This window comes from Apodemus sylvaticus, chromosome 6 (genome assembly GCF_947179515.1).
Source record: "Apodemus sylvaticus chromosome 6, mApoSyl1.1, whole genome shotgun sequence".
Classification (NCBI taxonomy): domain Eukaryota; kingdom Metazoa; phylum Chordata; class Mammalia; order Rodentia; family Muridae; genus Apodemus; species Apodemus sylvaticus.
Genome location: NC_067477.1, coordinates 861,028 through 881,589, shown reverse-complemented (window position 1 = coordinate 881,589; position 20,562 = coordinate 861,028).

The window sequence follows — 20,562 nt, the reverse complement described above, 5'->3', positions numbered from 1 at the left end:
AAACAATTGTCTTCATGCTAATCTTTGTTTTTCATGATACTTATTCCTTTCTCATTTTGTCTTACCCTTTGAAAAATTTATTTCATGCTTTAGATTTTTGATGCCATCTTTATTTAGGTATATTCTCTTATTGCATTCGGGACAACCTTTATAATAAAACCTTTATTGGGTAATTATGTTTTTACACACAAGTATCTTCCATTTTCTCCTTTTCTGATCCAACCAGTTCTTGTCTGATGGATACATTATCTCAAAAGCTTTGTGTGGATACTGATTTTTAAGCATGTGAACATTTTCTTCTGCTTAATGTATTACTTATTTCTTCCAAACTTATAGGTCTAAATGCTTGGCTTATTCATTTTGAAATTTTTCTTGTGTGTTCTTGTCCTTTGTCACATGTTCTGTGATCCTAGTTTTTCACAGAGTGAGTGGAGTGTCTGGTATTCAAATAGCATATGTTTCCACTATAGATATATGAATGTCTCTCCCAAAGATGCTGCTTATCTAGTATAAGGCTGTTATAAATGTGGGCATGTCTTCATTAGGCAAGGGCAGGATTAGTGTTCTTGAAGATTTTCTTCTTGCTGTGATATATCAAGCTGGTAGGTGACTTCCCCTCATCTGAGCTGGTGATAGTTAGGGACCAGATGAAGAACCCTTCATCTTCTGACACCTGCAGGACAGTCCAAGTTGTCAGAGAAGTGGAAGACTTAAAAAAGCTCAAGCTCACCCCTTCTTGGCCCCCTTAGCTGCTTTTGCTATATGGCAATTGAGGCTGGGAAACAGTGGACATCAAATGGGGAGATGCAGGGAGATAGAGAAGCATCCTTACTGAGGGTGTCCTTTCTCCTTCCTCTTATTTATGATTGATCCTGTTTTACACAGTATTTGTTTACACACAAACCTAGCCATTCTCAGTCCATCTGACTTTATATGACAGGGGGTGCAGATTCTGGACAGACTCATGGGATCACATTCCCCTCCAAGGCAGAAAACAAGGAAGAGTTTACAGTTAAGTTCATGGTGGGAGTTAGACTCACAGCTGGCTCTCAGATCTGACTAGTAGTCTGTCTCCTAGATACTTGCTGAAGAAGGCAATGCTCACCAGAGACAGACCCCTGTCACAGATATGTCCCTTGCAGAGGAACTTATAATCCCATTGCTCCTGCTATGAGACAGTGTTCTTTGAAGTGGAAACTTCTGGTTTCTTTGGAAAGTCAGTTATGTCAAATGTTTTGCTGGGGCACACAGGTGAAAGGATATTTTGCAATAAAAGATGTGAAAGAATGTTTTACTGAAGCAGACACAGATGAAGAAGGGATGTCTTGCTAAAGCAGACAGGAAAAAGGACATGTGATGTTTAGAAGGAATATAAATATAACCCTACAGACAGTAGGATCTTAAAAGCACTGGTCCTCTTTGCTCCACCTTGATCTTCTTTACTGACTGCATGCATGTATTGGTTTGCCTTACATTGCATTGTTGAGCTTCACTTGTGGTGATATCATAAAAACTCTCCAAAAAACTTCTTGTGAAGTTTCTGTGGCGTCTTGCAACATCTGAGGACTCTGGCCTGTTGGTGCAGCTCAGGATTTCTTCTGGATTGAAGAGCAAAGTAGTTACTGATTCATGTTTGGTGCCTGCCAAGTAGTCTGGACTGTAGCTGGTGATTCCTGGGTGGTATCTGCTGAGTCGACTGGATTGTGGCTGCTGATTTGTGTTTGGTGTTTGCTAGAGGACTGAACTATTGATATCCTGACAATGAAGATTAGACTCACTCCCAAAGAACTATTTCTAAACAGGACTACTTCCCCTGTGTCCTAATAATTTTTCTTTTCTGCTACCTCTGGTAGATGGCTAGAGGAAAGGATGAACCCTTGTTAAAAATATATGCCTACAGTTCTTGCCTTGAGATACACTCTCCCTGCCTCAGCCTTGAGATTCACTTTCCCTGCCTCAGCCTTGAGATGTGCTTTTCAATCTCAAGACTTCAAGCTTTGAGACCTGCTGTATACAGGAAACCTGCCTACCTGTTATTTTGAGTAGTGGCTGGATTTCTGTAGACTTGTCCTGTGAGGGATTATTCTGGGTGGACTTTTGGTGACTCTTTGAGAGCTTTGAGCTGGGACACCTCCTGCCAGTGTTAGCTGGTACCCTGCAGGGAGTGGAGGGTAGAATCAGAATGCTGGCAACTTTGCTGTTGATAGCCTGCTACCATTGAGGGTTTCAGTGTTTCTACTTTCTTTGTTTTTACATTCTCATTTGAGTCATTACTCTTTTGTGCCCCCAAACCCAAACAACCAAACAAAAACAAACTAGCAAATCTATCCTTAAGTGCCCACTCAATTCTTGAAGGTGTAGGTACGGAGACCTGCGAGGCTTGTAACTTCATATAAGTGACAATTAAGACAATGTATAGGTCTGTTGCGAAGGCAACAGCCTCGTTTACCCAGAATTCCATAGCCTACCTTTACCTGTGACTACATCATCACCCGTATATAGCATTCCCCCCCTGCTCTCTTTCTTTTCTTCTCTTTTCTTTTCTTTTCTTTTCTTTCCTTTTCTTTTCTTTTTCCCCTTCCTTCCTGCCTGCTACCCCTTCCCTATCTTAAATAAAGTCCCACGTGGAACTGTTTGGCCTGGAGTATCTCATTGTGGCCCATGTCTCTACTGCATCCCCGCAGCCAGCGCGGGTGTGCGCATGGTGAGCAGACAGGACCTTTTGCCCAGAAACCAACATTTTTGGGGAGCTATGCAGGAGAGCCTGCCTACAGCTGCTACTGCTGCACTCCCGCCCACCATCGCTCCGCCTGTCTGCACTGCTGAGCAACCCAAGGTCACGGGCTTCATCACCTAAGACAGCACTAAGGCTTGCCACATGGGTTGCCACTGGGCCATTAGACCAAACAGTTCCATGCTCCCGGATATCAGATTGCACTCCTTTAACAAACACCACCGGTAAGGTGCTTCAGTTGGCTGGAGGGAATCTTAACTGCAGAAGGGCTCTGGCCAACCTTTTCTGGAGCTAAGATTTGCCTCTCCAACTAACACTCGTGTTAGGACACTCAACTTCAGGTGTGCCCTAATCCGGAAGTGATCCTGAACCCCCCCCCCCCCATTGACTTTTACAGTCGCAGACAAAATCCTGGACCAGGCAGGACACTTCCTCAGGCTTGAACGCCCCAGCTCCTAAAGGCCCCTGTGATGGCCTGGGCTCTTTGGCTTAGCTGCATTTTTGTTGTTGCTACTCTTTTCAGGACGCTGGATTTGTAGCCAACAACATCCCCACCCACCTGATGGGTAATAGAGTGTCTTGTTTATACCTCCAGGCACCCCACTGGGATGTCTCCTGGAAAAATCTCAAGTCTCTGAAACTAACACAATTTGAGGCGGTCAAAACTAATAAACCTCTGTAATAAGGTCTGGACTCAATAGAAGTTAGAAAATGTCTTAGTCAGGGTTTCTATTCCTGCACAAACATCATGACCAAGAAGCAAGTTGGGGAGGAAAGGGTTTATTGAGCTTACACTTCCACATTGCAGTTCATCACAAAAGGAAATCAGGACTGGAACTCAAGCAGGTCAGGAAGCAGGAGCTGATTCAGAGGCCATGGAGGGATGTTTCTTCCTAGCTTGCTTCCCCTGGCTTGCTCAGCCTGCTCTCTTATAGAACCCAAGAGCACCAGCCCAAAGGTGGAACCACTCACAAGGGGCCCTCACCACTTGATCACTAATTGAGAAAATGTCCCACAGCTGGATCTCATGGAGGCACTTCCCTAACTAAAACTCCTTTCTCTGTGATAACTCCAGCCTGTGTCAAATTGACACATGAAACTAGCCAGTACAGACAATAATCCCAAATGGCCACCTAATGGCACCCTAGATCCAAATGTTTTAAGGGATCTTAATACATACTGTCAGCAATCCGGTAAATGGGACCAGATTCTATATGTTCAGGCCTTTATCTATCTCTGGTCTAAGCCTTCTCTTTGTGCTGCCTGCTCCCCATCTCAGCTTCTCCTAGCCATGAAACCTACTCACCCTCTGCTAGGTGGCATTACTTTTGACCCTGCTGATGAACCACCACCGCCCACCTGCCACAGACATATTGAGATTGCAAAATCCCAAACTGCAGCTTCAGTCTCTCCTTCTCACCAGGTCTCGGAGTCTACCAACCTGACTTCCCCAGATGCCTCCTCCCCCTCTGTGCCAGCTAAAGGTCACCACAGATACCCTGAACTGGTGCCAACCTTTACCCCTCCGATTACAAGTTCTAAGGCTACAGCCAAACCCCCAAGTTCTCCTCTGAGGACACCTGACCCAGCGCCAGTCCTTCCTCTAAGGGAAGTGGCTGGAATTGATGGTCTGGTTAGAGTACATGTTCCTTTCTCGTTGAGTGAACTTTCTCGACTAGAAAATAGACTGGGTTTGTATACTTCTAACTCCTCTAACTTTATTAAAGAGTTTCAGTACATTACTCAATCTTACAACTTGACTTTCCATGATATTCATATGATTCTTACTAACAATTTACTTCCTGATGAATGCAGGCGAGTTTGGGAAGAGGTAAAAACGCATGCAGATGAAACTCACCAGAGAGACAGAAGCTATCCAATTGGATCTGAGACAGTGCCTGACCAGGACCCTCAATGGAATTACAATTCCACAGCTGGTATTTTAGCCAGGGACAGGTTTGTTACATGCCTTCTGACTGGTCTCAGAAAGGCAACTTTAAAGCCAATAAATTTTGAAAAACTCCAAGAGGTTGTCCAGGACAAACAGGAAAATCCATCTCAGTTTTTAGAACGCCTCACTAAAGCTTTGTTACAATACACTAATCTAGATCCTGAGAATCCTGAAGGTAAGCAACTTTTAATGACTTATTTCTTTTCCCAAAGCTATCCTGACATAAGAGCTAAACTTAGGCGCTTGGAGAGAGGGCCCCTAACTCCACAAGCGGAAGTCTTGGCGCTGGCTTTCAAGGTATACCATGAGAGAGATGAAAAAGCCCGAAAACAAAAGTATCACATGCTGGCAAAAGCTGTCCTACCAGCACCAGCTACCACCCCAGGCCCCTGGCCTCCCAAGGCTCAGGCACCACCAGCTCCCTGCTATAGATGTGGTCAACCAGGTCACTGAGCAAAAACTTGCCCCAACCCCCGCAAGCCAAGGGGACCATGTCCTAGGTGTCATCATGAGGGACACTGGGCTGTCGATTGCCCTCACTGCACACAGAACAGAGTGTCGGGAGCCGCCCGAATGCTCCTATGACCTCCATTACAAGATGGCGCCTACATCCTGTTCTTGCTGAGCTGTAAACAGGCCGAGTGCGCATGCCCGAGCGGAATTTCCCGCCACTGAGTCTCTGCCTACCTCGTGGCATCATATGGGGTGATGAGCCGCAGCCAACCAGGGTACGCCACGTCCAAGGCGAGAGGACCTGCCTATATAAGACTTGGGTTCGAGCTCCCTCGGGGTCTCCGCCCTGTAAGCTTATGCTCTCCCTCTCAAGATGCATTAAAGCTTTCTACAGAAGGATCCTGAGTGTGCCGCGTCGTTCTTGCTGGTGAGACGGAAGCGCGGGACAACAGAGGGCCATCCTGCCCAGAACCCCTCCAACTGACCTCCTAGGCTTGGCTATGGACAAATGAAGGAGCCGGAGCTCCCTCAACCCGACCTCGCCCATCACCACCAGGGAGGCCCAGGTAACTATTGTGGTATGTGGGAGGCCCATCTCTTTCCTTCTGGATACCGGGGCCACTTACTCAGTCCTGGTGGAGTTCTGGAGTTCCACGTCACCTTACCTTCCTCACCAGACCCCACCACTTAGCTGCACTTTTAGAAATATACCCTTCACCCCTTCCTTTTTGGTAGTGACAACTTCTCCCATTCCCTTATTAGGAAGGGATCTTTTAGTTAAGTTGGGGGCTTCAATTTCTTTTGCTCCCCCCACTCGCCTGAACCCAAGCTCGCCAGCAGTTCCCCTACTTCTCCTTCTAGCCAATCAACCTACTAACACTAACATGTTATTTCCTCTACCAGCTTCTCAGGTGGACCCCAGAGTTTGGGACATCCAGAACCCCTCTGTTGCTAGACATCATTCTCCTGTTGTTATCTAGTTACTGGATCCTACCAGGAACATCACCCAAGCTCAATACCCTTTCTCTCTCCAGAGCCTCAGAGGACTTAAGCCTATCATTTCTGACCTCTTAAGGAAAAACCTCCTTTGTCCCACTTCTCCTTTCAATACCCCTATACTAGTAGTTAAAAAACCTAATGGTACCTATCACCTGGTTCAAGACCTCAGGCACATTAATGCTGCAGTGGTTCCTCTCCATCCTGTCGTAGCTAAGCCTTACACACTTCTTTCTACTATCCCCTCAGGAACTTCAGATTTCTCAGTCTTAGATCTAAAGGATGCATTTTTTTCTATCCCTCTTGATACCTAGTCACAGAACATATTTGCCTTCACCTGGACGGATCCTGACACCCACTTTTCTGCCCAACTTACCTGGACTGTTCTACCTCAGGGATTCCAAGACAGCCCACACCTATTTGGCCAGGCTCTAGCTTCTGACTTACTTTCTTTATCTCTCCCTAGATCTAAAATTCTTCTTTATGTAGATGACATCCTTGTCTGTAGCCCATCTCTAGAGATTAGCCAAGCAGACACCTCTGCTCTTCTAAATTTCCTTTCCAGTCGAGGCTACAGGGTCTCACCTTCTAAAGTTCAACTGTCCACTCCTCAGGTTACTTATTTGGGATTAACAATTATCCCAACCCACAAGGCTATTTACCTTAGATAGAAAGAATCTGATTCAGTCTTTAACTGTTCCTTCTACAAAGGAAGAGATTTTATCATTCCTAGGAATGGCTAGCTTTTTATGTTCCTGGGTTCCTTCCTTTTCCCTCCTTTCTCGACCCTTATAAGAGGCAGTGTTAGGCCCCACCCATGAACCTCTTCTCAAATCTGTTGCCAAGCCCTTTCAGAGGCTCCAACAGGCTCTCCTTAAGGCCCCAGCCTTATATCTCCCTGACCTGACTCGCCCTTTTTCCCTCTATGTAACTGAAAAGGAGGGATTTGCCCTTGGAGTCTTAGGCCATCAACTGGGACCTTCCTTTGCACCTGTAGCATACTTGTCAAAAAGACTGGATTTAACCATCCAGGGATGGGCACCTTGTATTTGTGCCTTAGCAGCTGCTGAACTCCTTATTCTAGAATCAAAGAAATTAACCTTGGGGTCTCCTATAACTGTGCTCTCTTCTCATAATCTGTCACAGCTCCTAACTTACAAAGGCTTGCAGACTCTACCTCCCTCCAGAGTTCTTTCTCTCCAGGTAGCGCTAATAGAGGATTCCACACTCACCTTACAATCATGTCCTCCTCTTAATATTTCTACTCTTCTCCCCCGACCTAATACTCACCACTCCCTGTCTCATTCCTGCACTGAGACTTTACAGCAACTATTACCTCATCCTTCACACATACAGGAGGGCACATTGCCTCAAGCCATTTATACTTGGTACACAGATGGAAGCTCCTTTCTATATGAAGGGACTAGAAAAGCTGGCTATGCCATAGTGTCAGACACTGAGGTGGTAGAGGCACAGGCCCTTCCTATACACACCACTAATCAACAGGATGAGCTGATAGCTCTCACCCATGCCTTTCAACTTGCACAGGGACAATCCCTCAATGTCTATACAGATTCTAAATATGCTTTCCATATCCTCCTGTCCCACGCTGCTTTCTGGAAAGAGTGCAGGTTACTTACCACAACAGGAGGATCAGTAACTAATGCAAACCATATTTTAGCCTTGCTAAAGGCCTCTCATCTCCCCACAGCTATTGGGATTGTCCATTGCAGATGCCACCAGATGGATGACTCTATTGTATCTAAGGGAAACAACCGAGCTGATGAGGCAGCTAGAGCTGCGGCCCTTAGGGGGCTAAATTCATCTCACCTTCCCCAAGACATCCTTACACTACAACCTACATCTCTACCTCCACCTCCTGACACTCGCCAAACTCTATCCTATCTTCACCAGCTCTTTCATCCTAACAGCCAAGCATTATCTTCTTTTGTTAAGACCCACTTACAGACTACTCCTGAAGACTTAAATTTCTTAAAATCTATCACTGCTTCTTGTAAAATCTGTCATATTTCAGATTCCAACTCGAGGTATCGTAGTACCCCTTTCCCTACCCATCAGGCTAGAGGTTACCTTCCTGGAACTGACTGCCAACTTGACTTTACCTATATGCCTACAGTCAAGTGTTCCAAGTACCTCCTGGTCTTGGTGGACACCTTCTCGGGGTGGGTAGAAGCCTTTCCTACCACTAACAAAAGGGCTCAGACAGTCTCTGATCTCCTCCTCTGAGAGATCATCCCCCCGATTTGGTGTTCCAACCTCCCTTCAGTCAGACAATGGTCCTGAATTTACTTCCTAGATCTCTCAGAGTCTATCTAAGGCCTTAAACATCCCTTGGCATTTTCACATTCCTTACTATCCTCAATCTTCAGGTAAGGTAGAAAGAAACAATCGCTTTTTAAAAACCACTCTTGCTAAGCTATCACAGGAACTTCACCTTGACTGGGTAAAACTCCTACCTCTGGCTCTTTTCAGGCTACGAGCTCTCCCCAAGAGACCTCTTCTTTTCTCACCCTTTGAACTTATGTATGGACGTCCAGTTTTAACTCCTGGTCTCTCACCTAAATGCTCTCCCCTCCCAGACCACCTACTCACCCCATTGCTTTGCCTCCTTCGCTCTCTCCTATGGGACTTTGCTGACCGCCATCTACCGCGGCCACAGACTGTCTCCTGTCCACTACCTGTCAACATTGGAGACCGAGTCAAGAAACCCCCACAGATAACAGTCTTTCCAAATAGGGTCAGGAAACTGCTTCATAGCAGGATGTTAGGAACTGATCTAAATCGCAATCATCTCTGTATCTGTTATCCCATCTAAGTATTATGATCTCTATACTAGCTTTCTCTTTGACGAGACAGAAGATTACTGTAAAAAATGGCCAGACGAATATGGGGGCTGCCCATATTGGTCTAGTCAGGTACATATGCTAGGATCACAGGTCAATCATTTCTTCTATTAACACTGGAAGACACTTTTCTTCTACATACAAGACCCATGGGATTCCAGGTGGGAAACAGGAATTGTTGGTAAGCTCTATCATAAAAACCAGCCCAGTTCCCCAGTAAGTACCATCCATATTCAGAGAAAGTATATCTCAATCACCCAACCCCTAGATATTGGAAAAGTAGGGGAGATAATTAAACACTCCTCTGAGGTTCTTGATTCTTTGGCAGCACCCCTCATAAATGGCACTAACTTGTCATTTCGCCTGTTGCTTCAAACCTTGACCTCAGCATACCAGCTCCATAATGTCACCAGGCCTGGTCACTTTAAAGATTGTTGGTTATGTGTACCCCCAGGAATTGACTCAAAACTGTCACTTACAGTTTCTCCAGTGATACTGCCAAATAACCTTACCTCGCCTTTTGTTAGCTGTCCTGACTCCGATGTCACCATGACTCCATACCTTACCTCTGTCCCTCTCTTTGGCATGGCAAACTGTTTTAAGACCTCTGGGACACGTTCTGTAGGAACACTAAGCTCCCTAGAGTATAATAAAACTGTAAGTCTTGATATATCATCTCTGCCACAATGCCCTGCAATCCAGAACACGTCAATTCTTTGTGGCACTCAGGTATATCATTGCCTATCTGCCAGCTGGTCAGGAGTTTGCATGTTGGTACTCCTTTTCCCTGAGCTGGGAGTGATTCAGGGAAATGAGCCCCTGCCAATCCCAGTTGTAGATAAAATAGCTGCTCGACACGAGAGGGCAGTTCAGATCGTGCCACTCTTGGTCGCTACAGGAATAGCCATAGGTGTTGGTACTGGTGTGGCAGGAATAACGACTTCTCTGGCCCAATACAATACATTCACTTCCCAGTTTAAAAGCAATCTCCAGGGAATGACTGAAACTGTGCTTACTGTCCAGAAGCAGATCGATTCTTTGGCAACCGTGGTGCTTCAGAACCGATGTTTTGACAGATAAGGAAGGTGGTCTTTGCCTGTTCCTCCAAGAAGAATGCTGTTTCTATGTCAACCAATCCGGGATAGTGAGCAACAAAACCCAGGAGCTTCAGTCAGACATAAAGAACTTCAGAAATCGTGTGACCTCCAGCTCTGACATTTTGAAAACCCTATATGGAAATGGATACTCCCTTTTGTAATGCCTTTTCTAGTCATCTTCCTGGTGTTATTGTTTGCTCCCTGCCAAATTAATCTTGTTTCTACATTTCTCCAATGGCAAATGCAAAAACTTTCTAACCAAACTATTAATCAGCTTCTGTTACAGAATTACCAGACGCTGCCCACGGAAGAGCCCCCGTCTCCAGATGTACCTGATGCCAACATGTACCAAGTGGACCCCGATGATGAAAGTCAGCTACACCCCAAAATTGACAACGCCCCTAGACAGCAGGAAGTAGTTTAAGAGACACAGCACCCTCACTCCTTTTCATCATCTGCCCCCTTTTTCTTTCCCTTTTCTTTTTAATGGAAGAAATGCAGGAATGTAGGTACCGAGACCTGTGAGGCTTGTGACATCATACAAGCGACAATTAAGACAATGTATAGGTTCTGTTGCTAAGGCAACAGCCACCGTTTACCCAGAATTCCATAGCCTACCTTTACCTGTAACTATGTCATCACCCGTATATAACTGGGCAGCATTTCTCCTCCCCCTTCTCTTTTCTTTTCTTTTCTTTTCTTTTTTCTTTTTTCTTTTCTTTCCTTTCCTTTCCTTTCCTTTCCTTTCCTTTCCTTTCCTTTCCTTTTCTTTTCTTTTCTTTTCTTTTCTTTTCTTCTCTTTTCTTTCTCTCCTTCCTTCCCGTCCACTACCCATTCCCTATCTTAAATAAAGTCCCACGTGGAACTGTTTGGCCTGGTGCATCTCATAGTGACCCACATCTCCATTGTATTCTTGCGGCCCGCGCAGCGAGCAAATAGGACCTTTTGCTCTGAAACCAACAGAGGGGAGAGCAAGATTTGAACCAGAGATTAGAGAATTTTTCAGTCTCAGAAATGGTAGGTGTGTAGTAACTGTTTCCTTTAAATACTCTTAGAATTCTTATAAAAAGACCAAGATGACTTAGTCTGCATCCAGAGAGCTTTGCTATTTACTCTTAGGGAGAGTTGTTTTTCTCCAATAAATAACTGACTCTTCATCCTACGAATAGTCTCAGTTTTGTTTAGTGGTATTCTTTTCCTGCTTTGGCATCCAAATCCAAAATATTTCTACTTGGAAAATATTTTGCATTTTGATTTTAAAATGGAATCACACTTACCCCCCCCCCCCCAAGCAAAACACTGCAGATAATAGTGCAGTAAAAGGAGGCCTAGGAGGTATTTCTGTTGTTGTTCTAAAGATGTAAAATAGCAAAGTAATCTGTAGTTAATTAAAATGGAATGTATCATATAATTAGTTATAAATGAATATGACAATAGTGATTTGAAAGCAAATGTCCCCCTTTCCTTCCCACATAGACTCACATGGAGCAGCACTTTTAGGAAGTGGGGCCTTGCTGGAGTAAGTGTGGGCTTGTTGGAGAAAGTAATTCAGCTTCTTCTTGCTGCCTCCTGATCAAGATGTAGAACTCTCAGTTCCTTCTCCAGTACCAAGTCTACCTGCTCTCAGCTATGCTTCCTGCCATGACAATCATGGACTAAACCTCTGAAAGTGTTAGCCTGCCTCATAAAATGTTTTCCTTTATAAGAGTTGCCCTGGTTGTGCTGTCTCTTCAAAAAAAGTAGAAACACTAAGACAATGCTTAATTGGTAAACACAACATTGATTCATTCCTATCTCTGCTTACTCCTTATGAGCTTGGAAGATGTGGAGGGACTCTTCTTTTCCCTCAATAGTTTTATTTTGTTTGGTTTGGTTTCCTTCTGTGGACTGTAGGCTTCTCTCTTTTGGTCTCTTTACTTTCCTGTCTACTTTCTATTTACCGAATACCTTAACATTTTTTATCCCCTGCTCATACCTTGTTCTTGCAGTTTTATTTTATGACTCATGCCCCACATTTTGGTAGGACTTTCAGAAAATGAGCTCATGGTGCCTGCCATTTGTTTTCCACAGGGTAGCCTGCTCATGACTGCTGGATCAACCCTTCCACTGCAGTCTCTAACTTTGTTCTAGATTCTTGGAGAAAATGCTGCCTCTTAAGTTGAATTGCTTTTTCTCACATCTATAGATACCTCCCCAGGTTCTGCCTATTGGAGGCAAATAGCTCTTTAGAAAATACAAATCTTTTCTGTTACAATACTAAAGTCTTATTCAAAATAATTTCTTATAATATTCGAGAAAGCAATGTTCTTTTTAAAGTCATTTAATTATTGTATTATCTTGTCTAAGAGTTTTATTGCTAAACTAAGAATTTCACTTGAAGTCATTTTCCCAGAAAAAAAGAAGTTTGGCTAATTTAACTTCACAGGAAACTTTTTTCTCCTTTAAATCCAAGTAATACTAAACTATTTTCTAATTGATTGAAGCAATATCTCCTATAGAACACTATAATTAAGTTGAAGCAGTAATGGTAATATGTAAATATACAATATTACAGTGGTAAACCAACTATTACAATCAAGAAGGAAATGATCTTAGTGACAAAAGCTTAATCATAATTATTAATGCAGCACTCTTGTATAATAATTTTACCATATACTTTACACAATAATTGTGAACATTTTAAATAGACAATAAATGTATCATTTATCTCATTGTGAATAACAATAAGAAATAAATGTCAATTTCATGTGTTGGTTTCATCTGAAACTTTTCAACAGAGTTTCTTTGTGGTCATTGCTGCACAGTATTGGATGAGTCATGCTGCCTCAAGACTCCAAATATTCACTGTGCTACTTTTCCTCTAGCGTATGATATTTTTAAAATATCAGCAACACTGGACTTCGAGAAGGTAGAAAGCTCAAACTAAATAAGCCACTAAGGGCAGAGGCAGCTGAAAAAAAACCATATATACATACCAAAATGAAAACAAAGCAAAGACCCAATTGCAAGTCAAATAAATATACCTATAATAACAGCATAGTTAAACATGATTTAAAATTCAATATACCTTTGAATTTTATAAATCAAATAGAAAGCTCAACTCTTTGCTTTTTGTATAAGTATGGGTAACTAGAAAGAAAATTATTAAATAATGTATTGGATTTTGAAAATGAACTTTATAAATTCCTACAACATCTTTTAGGTTTGGACTCCTTTCTGAAGCCTATCTTCTCATCAACGGTTTGGTTGGCATTATATGTAATGGTGATATTATTGATCATATGTCAATGCTCCATCTTACCCAAATGGCATCCTTTTTATTGAACTCATTTGCTCTTAAAAATATAACATCAGTATAGTACATTATAATGTGAAAATATAAGGAAGAAGACTAACACATTAACAGTCCAAGGTATATATGTAGTAAATTGCATCATACATGTCAATGAATATTGGCTTATTCAAAGGTCTAGTGAGTGCATGACGCCACTTTCCTGGGTTCACAGACACGCCATCTTGTAGGTTGATGAGCTGTTCTTGCCAGTCAGTTTTTTTTTTTATTCGATATGTTTTTAATTTACATTTCAAATGATTTCCAATTTCCTAGCTCCCTACTCCCTGAAACTCCCATAAGTCCTCCTCCCTGCCCCTGTTCCCCCTTCCACACCTTCTCACTTCCCTATTCTGGCATTGCCCTACACTGCTACACTGAGCCTTTCCAGAACCAGGGGCCACTTCTCCGTTCTTGGATTTGATATGTGATATCAGTGAGTGCATACCATGATTGATCTTTTGAGATTGGGTTACCTCACTTAGTATAATGTTCTCCAGCTCCATCCATTTTGTCCAAGAATTTTATGAATTCATTGTTTCTAATGGCTGAGTAGTACTCCATTGTGTACATATACCACATTTTTTGTATCCATTTCTCATTGAGGGATATCTGGGTTCTTTCCAGCTTCTGACTATTATAAATAGGGCTGCTACGAACATAGTGGATCATGTATCCTTATTACATGCTGGGGAATCCTCTGGATATATGCCCAGGAGTGGTATAGCAGGGTCCTCCAGAAGTGACATGCCCAGTTTTCTGAGGAACTGCCAGACTGATTTCCAGAGTGGTACCAATTTGCAACCGCACCAGCAGTGGAGGAGTGTTCCTCTTTCTCTACATCCTTGTCAGCACCTGTTTCTCCTGAGTTTTTGATCTTAGCCATTCTGACTGGTGTGAGGTGAAATCTCAGGGTTGTTTTGATTTGCATTTCCCTAATGACTAATGTAGTTGAACATTTTTTAAGATGCTTCTCAGCTATCCGAAGTTCTTCAGGTGAAAATTCTTTCTTTAGCTCTGTACCCCATTTTTAATAGGGTTATTTGGTTTTCTGTGGTCTAGCTTCTTGAGTTCTTTGTATATATTGGATATTAGCCCTCTGTCAGATGTAGGGTTGGTGAAGATCTTTTTCCAATTTGTTGGTTGTTGATTTGTCCTTTTGATGGTGTTGTTTGCCTTACAGAAACTTTGTAATTTTATGAGGTCCCATTTGTCAATTCTTGATCTTAGAGCATAAGCTATTGGTGTTCTGTTCAGGAACTTTCCCCCTGTACCAATGTCCTCATGTGTCTTCCCCAGTTACTTTTCTATTAGTTTCAGTGTGTTTGGCTTTACGTGGAAGTCCTTGATCTACTTGGAGTTGAGCTTAGTACAAGGAGATAAGGATGGATGAATTCGCATTCTTCTGCATGCTGACTTCCAATTGAACCAGCACCATTTGTTGAAAAGGCTCTCTTTTTTCCACTGGATGTTTTCAGCTCCTTTGTTGAAGATCAAGTGGCCATAGATGTGTGGGTTCATTTCTGGATCTTCAATCCTATTCCATTGATCCACCTGCCTGTCACTCTACCAATACCATGCAGTTTTTTTTTGTTTTTTTTTTGTTTTTTTTTTGTTTTTTTTTTGTTTTTTTTGTTTTTTTTAACACTATTGCTCTGTAGTATTGTTTGAGGTCTGGGATACTGATTCCCCCAGAATTTCTTTTGCTGTTGAGAATAGTTTTAGCTATCCTTGGCTTTTTTGTTATTCCAGATGAATTTGAGAATTGCTCTTTCTAACTCTATGAAGAACTGAGTTGGGATTTTGATGGGTATTGTGTTGAATCTGTATATTGCTTTTGGAAAGATGGCCATTTTAACTATATTAATTCTGCTAACCCATGAGCATGGCAGATTCTTCCATTTTCTGAGGTCTTCTTCCATTTCCTTCTTCAGAGACTTGAAATTCTTGTTATACAGATCTTTCACTTGTTTGGTCAAAGTCACACCAAGGTACATTATATTGTTTGTGGTTATTGTAAAGGGTGTCATTTACCTAATTTCTTTCTCAGCCTGCTTATCCTTTGAGTATAGGAAGGCCACTGGTTTGCTTGAGTTGATTTTATAACCTGCCACGTTGCTGAAGTTGTTTATCAGCTGTAGGAGTTCTCTGGTGGAGTTTTTTGGGTCACTTAAGTAGACTATCATATCATCTGCAAATAGTGATAGTTTGACTTCTTCCTTTCCAATTTGTATCTCTTTGACCTCCTTATGTTATCTAATTCCTCTAGCTAGTATTTCAAGCACAATATTGAAAAGATATGGGGAGAAGGGGCAGTCTTGTCTAGTCCCTGATTTTGGTGGGATTGCTTCAAGTTTTCTCCATTTAGTTTGATGTTGGCTACCGGTTTGCTGTATATTGCTTTAACTATATTTAGGTATGGGCCTTGAATTCCTGTTCTTTCCAAGACTTTTAGCATGAAAGGTTGCTGAATTTTGACAAATGCTTTTTCAGCATTCAATGAAATGACCATGTGTTTTTTTCTTTGAATTTGTTTATGTAGTGGATTGCATTGATGGATTTCTATATATTGAACCATCCCTGTATCCTTGGGATGAAGCCTACTTGATCATGGTGAATGATCGTTTTGATGTGTTCTTGGATTCAGTTGGCTAGAATTTTATTGAGTATTTTTGCATCGATGTTCATAAGGGAAACTGGTCTGAAGTTCTCGTCCTTTGTTGGATCCTTGTGTGGATTTGGTATCAGCACAATTGTGGCTTCGCCGAAGGAGTTGAGTAGTGTTCCTTCTATTTCTATTTTGTGGAATAGTTTGAAGAGTATTGGTGTTAGGTCTTCTTTGAAGGTCTGATAGAATTCTGCACTGAAACCATCTGGTCCTGTGCTTTTTTTGGTTGGAAGGCTTTCTATGACCCTCAATGATGCCTTGGCCAGTCAGTTTTAATATAATTTGCTCAGGCGGGTAGACAATCTCCTTTTGTCCCTTGAAGATTGAAATCAAAGTCTGAGAAATTTTGACTGGCTGTACCTTAGATATACATGGCATTCATAATAATGTAGATTAAGCTTGGTAGTAATGAATATGCATAAGCTGAGCACGATGACAAAGATACAGACTGAACATATTCCTAAGAACAAAACAAAGAACAAAATAGGAAAGGCAGTTTTGAAAAACAGTTGTCTTTTCTTTAGTGTTTATAGTGCCAATCCACAGAGACCAACTGTATCTTACTTTGTGTGGTGAGTTTTGAGACACTTTAATATTCTTTAGTCAATAGTTATTCTTTTTTGCTTTGTTTGGTAAGGAGCAGTGACTTAGATTATCTGCTTCCAGTTATCCCATAACCTGCTAAGGGCTCTTGACTTGATCTGGTAACAAAGACAACTAATATTATATAATGAAATAAAGCCAAACACTTAAAAAAATTGAATAAAATTTATAAGGTTGGTGTCAAAGAAGCAGTCTTATTTTAAAAAAACGGAATACTATGTAATTTGCACTACTAATAAAATTGATCTATACAATTAATCTATAACTCATAGCCTCCCTTTCTCTCTTATGGTCCTCTAATTTTACTAACATCAAATAATTAAATCAATTATGAAGGTGTGAGGATAATATTTCAATTATATACTGATAAAGTTATTTAGAAAATTAAATATTTTGAGACATATAAAATATGGGGATTTTCTAGACATTTTGCAAAGCAAAAGTCAAAATTTTCCACTCTCAAAGCAAATATAGGGATACCTGGAGAACGTTTTGCATCAATATTCAGGAAACATGTCTGAATTACTCACAATCAAAGTATGTGCAAAACCACCAACAGCACTTCACGTTCACTATTAATGAGTTTGCCTCATGATTTGACTTTGTCCCTTTCCTGGAATAAATTAGCTTCATTCTTTGGGTTTTCCCTAAGATTCCACCACCCTGTGTTTAAAACTTTTGCTTTAAAAACTATTCTTGGCTATTTTTAAACAAAGATGTTTATTTATAAGAATAAGACTTAGGGCATGCATATTAATAAGTACAGTGTAAAAGCTTTGTTCCTGTGCCAAGGTTGCATACAGAAGATCATATCTGAGTTTTAGTTCTCAATTCAGCTAGGTCCTCTTGAGGACATTAACTGTATAAAAAGAATAAATCTAATTTGGATTTGAAAAGTGTGGGTAAGGACATCCCTCTGCTTGCTCTCCAGTACCTGTGTTGCATTTGATGAGAAGTCAGATTGTTTGATTCTTCATCAATCTTGAATTTTCTTTCAAGATTTTATATTTAGGTATTAATATATATTAATTAAAATATACATTTTTCTTATTTTCTGAAAAAAATTAAATGACTTACTGTCATAGCAAAGATGTGTAGACAAAAATGCTTTAAATGATTTTGTCAAGAATGGGAGGATCAATCAAGTAATAGTTATATTTGCAAATGTCTTTTTATGATGATATCACAAAAGGTTTCCTTGTAGTCAAAGTAGAATCTGGACCATATTAAATTACATGCAATTCTCATCAATATTAAGAAATATATCATTTTAATAAGCCAATCTACATAATCAACCCATGTAACCCATATCTAGCTTCTGCCCAAAGCTCTCAAAAAAACTGTTAGGGCAATCTTTATCAGATGGCATTTTAGCAATTTAATCATTTGGATTTTGATACCTTTTAAGGGCTTAAAATATTGTATAGAGAAAACTTCATATGATATTTATTATCATTAGAAATATCAGAAGGAATATGACTTTGAAGCAAACTCTATGAAAAATTGCATATTTGTGGAGGTGGCCAGTGTGCTTTTGCTTCTTCATTCATCCAGATATTGGATTTATGTCTCAGGATTTTTTCTTTTTTTGGCTTTTAATTTCCCTTGAACTGTGCATTGTGAGTTGGTTTTGACCAATACATTGTCATTTTCAAGTCTTAGTACTGAAGAAGCCTAGCAGCTTTTAATTCTAGTCCCTTGGGCTGGTGGAGGTGGCAAACAGACAAGTGTTACCAAGCAACCAATCAAAAGGTAACCTTTGAATGACAATGATTTTAATGCAATTCCTTATTATTGCTCCAGCATAAAGAGCACCAATTTGTGAAGATAACTCTAAAACATAGTCAGGAGGGAGGGGGATACCTTGCTTACAAAATGTTGAATAAGAATCCCATGATGCTATTGCATGGGCCTTCTTGATACAGAAGACTTTACATGAATTAAGGGATAGAAGCCATGAAAGGATGGTCTTATGGTTTCCTCAATCCTTAGTTTCCTTGTGAGGCACCTTCTAGATTTCCCCCAAATAGCAGTATTCTCAATTCTGAGTCCATCCCTGAAGGAAGCAATGAAAAAAGTTGTGGGGCTCCCCAAGTAGGGAATGTAATCTGGGATCTCCAGCAAATGGGGATATCCAGTCGGAGTTCACCCCCTTCCAAGGGCTTGTCCCTTCCTACCTGGGGAATGCCTATAATGCTACTTTCCTACTTCTAGTTTGATAATATTTGTGGACATATTTTCTGTGCTGTTGACAACTTTTGAGTATTATCTAGGTTTGCTTTATGATTTCAGATGATAAAATGTACTTATTTTCTGTTTCCACCATATAGTTCTGCAAAATAGTGTCTAGCTCTAGTTTATATTCCAGTCTCCACTTCTTCAAAAAGCAAAGACTCAGAAAAAAAAAAAAAGAAAAAGAATTAAGTGTGTGTCCCAGTTGGGGCAAGGGCAGGAAAAGATCAAGAAGTCAAATGAGCAAATTGACCTTAGAAACACTTTCAGATTTTGTCTGCTAGAATTCTTCTGACTTGTCAAGTTATTATTAGCCTTTTTTGCCAAATCTTCTAGATATGAGTTTCAAATATTGCATTTCTTTAATGTCTGTTACTACTGAATTGTTTTGTGGCCTAATTATGAAAGTCTAGTTTCAGAAACAATATGAAAGCAAACATTCTTGGCATAATTGTGAAATTTTGTCTAAAAACAGAAGTGGAAACAAGCTGAATAAACCATCACAGAAAAAGTGAAACTACTACATGCAATTTTACATAGCAAAAAAAATTAGTGAGATACATTTCACAATTCATTAGACACTGTTCATATAGCCAAAGTATTTCTGACCCAAGTTTATTTGACTTTTTTTGTTGTTCCAGCCTTCAGAATGAAAGGCTTTCTCACAGTTCTAATATTGAGTCCTTAAGACTGTTAAGTACTCTTTTACATTTATTGGCAGAATATCTGTCCTATTCCTAAACATTTCTGTAAACAGAGTTATTATAAATATAAAAATTCCCAATGTTTAATTATTGCATCATGATAAACTGTTTTATATTTAAACTTCAAAGTTGCAAAGTGAAATGCCATTAGTATAAATAACAGTATAAGTCATTATATATTTATAAGGCTAGAGTCCTGGCATTGTAACTTTCAGCTTCATACGCTTTCATTTATATCCAAAATAATGAATATAGCATAGTAAGTTTTTAGTATAGCAGAATTTGGTGTTTCACTTTGTCCATATTTTGGGACTGACCAAATAACTGATAATTTTAAAAAATGTTTTAATTTAGATATAATTTCAAGCTTGCAGAACTGTATAACAATAGGGCAGCTATTTCTTTATATTTTGCTTCAGTTTTTTCCTATTCAATGTGAGTGCTTTTAGCATGAACATGTGCATCTTTCTATCTGTACATACATATGTATAGGTCATTATATATGAACATATTTGCATATATAGACAAAATATATATGTTAATTTTTTAAGTAATTTCATTAATTTTCTCTATTCATCATTTTTCCTATAAGCAAATATAATCCACATTAAGTTATAATAACACAATCAACATTAGCAAATTGGAGATGAGGAGATATTTCAGCATATAATGGTTCTAGCCACTTAGCTAGATGGCCTAAGTTTGATCTCCGGCTTCCACATGATTACTTCAAGTTGTTCTCTGACCGTCATATGCATGCCATGGCATACACATGCAGACACACACATATATGGCAAAAAATTAAAATTACCAAATTTAACATTAAAATGATATTTTTACTATCTCAGATTCCATAGTGAAATGTTGTGATTTGTCCCAATAAGGTACTATACAATATTTCCTCACTACCTCCAAATATATACTCAATA